The following is a 3,489-nucleotide window of genomic DNA, read 5'->3' as shown; positions in this document are numbered from 1 at the left end:
ATGAAGAACTATAACTGGACTTATGCCAATACAAAAATATGTAGCTAGCTTCTGTAGTGTTCATTTGCGCCACAGAGTAGGTGCGTATGCGTAGACAACGCATGAAGCGTTTTAAAGAGCGCGTACCTAGTCATCGAATTATGCACCTGACATTAATGTTGGGAACAAATTATTATTTTTATTAAATATTTTTTTGATTTTTTTTAAGTAGTAACACTACTTTACAAAAGGTCAAAGGCGCCTAGCCTTCAGAGATAACATACACCAGAGATTTAGACGGGTACCTCGGCGGTCGGGGTGGTGTCAGCCGCGATAGCTGGAGATCTGGGATCGATTCCCGGCTTCGCCACCAGTGGGCTTGATCGCATTTTCTCTAGTTTATGGTATTTATTTCAGTTTACCTGACATTAGTATGATTTTACTGGACAACCGCCGTGGGACATGACACGTTGCATTGACATTGACTTGACACGTTGCTGGGCCGAAGCCTAGTTATTTGTGCAACGAGAGAGCAAAGTTGATATTTGATTTTGAGTCCCGAGGAAGCGAAAGGTCCATAATAGAATCACAAACGTAGCGAGTTGTTATAATTTAGAATCTTGAGCGTAGTGGGGATTTCAAGGTACGACGATTAAACAATACTTTGCAACCGAGTTAAACACAAAATGTTTCACTTCAACACGAATAAAATACGTACTGTAAAACATCAAACTAATTCAAATCCATCATTTTATTAAATATGTATAATTCAAAATCTTCATTATAGTTAAAGGTAAATTCTACCAGCCAGCTTACTCTTAAGATATGAAGTTAAAATTCGTATGAAATTACTTTGCACTCTTGTGGATAAAATGCAATTTTGCTATCCGTTTTGGAAGAATCAAAAGAGTTGGTGCGGTGAAAAATATGTGGTGACTTTGAGTTGCCTTGAATGCTCCATCTAGTAGTTAAAGTTGTCTATGATTTGCACATACAAACAAAATAAAACGAACATACATAAAGCATAGAGTATAATTTAAACTAGTACATTTTGAAGAGCGCAATAAGTTTGACATTGAATTTTCGTAATAGAAATAAACGGAGTAAGACTCACTTTTATGTAAATGGTGGAAGAAACGTGTTTACGTAATTTTACGTAATTTGCGTACGGTTTATATAATTTACATAAATAGTAAATTAAAGCAAAGACATATGTAACTGAAAAAACCGGACCCCTTCAATTCAAGAGACTAAGAATAAAAACAAAACACTCAATAAATTACCTCAAAGCCCTCGACCGCGGAGAAAAAGGAAATACACATAACGGCGGCAAACTATCTCGACGGAGATGGCGTTAGCGTTACACCTCTTGGGGAACACTCGGCTAGATGGCGCTAATATTAATATTTGACATTTTAAATTAAATATCAAGCTAAGATATATGGGCCAAATTGTCAAAACTGAGGTTCAAAAGTTGTAAGCCTGTGTCAAGAGATGACAGTCTATGCACTGTGATTACACATTTTACTTCGACAGTAACTCTATATAATACTCGATCCTCTTTGATTTCACGGACCGTAAAAACGCATTGTCAAACAACTCATAAGATTATAAAATCATAAACGCCTATCGAAAAACTTACATTGCTTAGGCAAATCTTTTATATTGCTTTAATAAATATTTCAGGCTTACCAATACTTATGATAAACCAAGGATTATCCACACTAACATTATAAATGGGAAAGTGTGTGTGTATGTTTGTTTGTCCGTCTTTCACGGCAAAACGGAGCGACGGATAGAGATGATTTTTTAAGTGGAGATAGTTGAAGGGACGGAGAGTGACATAGGCTACTTTTTTTCTCTTTGTAACGCGAGCGAAGCCGCGGGCAAAAGCTAGTTTTTTATATAGGATTTACAATCTTCATACTAAGATTCGTACTATTATTTAGCGCCACCTATGAAATACTATCTACACTGATGATGCCTACAATTTTTTTTTTTTTCAAAATATGTATTGACGTGATACCATGATGTTAAAATAAAGAAATATGTCATTTGTTCTTATAATAAATTAAAAACACGCTTTTTGCGTATTTGGGAAAAATATGATTTTTGACATTTCCAGACACGTTGAACGTACGAACTACCGAAACGTTGGGAAAAAGGTAAGGCAATGTTAATTAATCACGTTCGACATGTGTGTGACTTTAAATATAGGTATGTACAAAGCGCGAGACTTATTTTTTTTCTGTTTGGCTACACGCGCCGTAATACAAGGATGCTGATACGCAATAGATAGATAGATAGCAGAGATACAGAAAAAAGATACAGCGGAGACAAAGCAAATGATTATAAATAGAGGCAGACAACAGGCGGTCTTATCGCTCTAAAGAGCTATCTCTACCAGACAACCTACCAGACGCAATAATGTGTTATCCCACATGAATATCCCACATTTAGAATTTAACTGTATTTAGCTTTTAAACCTACACTAAGTTAGTAGTTAACTACATAGGTACCTGCACAAAGAATCTCACAAAGTGTATTTTTTTTAGTTGTCGAAGTCGTGACATTTAATTTCTCCTGCAAAAACTTTTTTTTTATGTATAACTTCTTTTTCCATTTTCTCTTTTTATGTTCGCGTGTGCGGTGACACGAATGTGTGTACATCTTTTAATTTTGTTCTATCACTACCTGTGAGTTCCTGTAATTGGCTCTTTGTTTCTTATATTTGTTGTATTATCTGTGTAAACAGCTGTTGGTACTCCTTAAATAAATAATAAATAAATAATAAATGAATTTTGCAATAAAATGTCAACTTTAATCGTCAAATTTTTAAGTTGACATCTTATTGCGAAATTCATGTGGGATAACACATTATTGCGTATCAGCATCTTATCGATACTCTTTTTTAACCCCCGACGCAAAAACGAAGGGGTGTTATAAGTTTGACGTGTCTATCTGTGTGTATGTCTGTCTGTCTGTCTGTCTGTGTGTGTGTCTGTCTGTGGCATCGTAGCTCTCGAACGGATGAACCGATTTTGATTTAGTTTTTTTTTGTCTGAAAGCTGAGTTAGTCGGGAATGTTCTTAGCCATGTTTCATGAAAATCGGTTCACTAGGTCGCGGTCGGGGGTTTTTTCAAAATTTTAATTTTGTGGTTATTATCCTTTTGACATAACTATCGTCAGGGTCAATTGATCAACATGGAGTAGGTATTTATCGGAGATCGCACTGCAACATAGTTAACAAGGCAAAAAAATTGCAACACACTAAACTTGCGATCTGAATAGTTTCCATGTTGTTTTCCGCTTGCGATCGTACGACGGCTATTTATCAACTTTATCCTGGGTGCCTAGCCAACGTCACAAGTGCTAAGCTTCGTAAGTGTAACGGCCCGGCCACGACATTGGTCTAAGCGCGACAGCGGTGAGCGGGAGCAGTACGTGCGAATGAAAAGTCCCATCGCTGTGTCTCGCTTCAATATATTGCCGCCGCTCACCGCTGTCGC

This window comes from Leguminivora glycinivorella, chromosome 21 (assembly GCF_023078275.1).
Source record: "Leguminivora glycinivorella isolate SPB_JAAS2020 chromosome 21, LegGlyc_1.1, whole genome shotgun sequence".
Lineage (NCBI taxonomy): Eukaryota > Metazoa > Arthropoda > Insecta > Lepidoptera > Tortricidae > Leguminivora > Leguminivora glycinivorella.
This window is presented reverse-complemented; position numbering follows the sequence as displayed.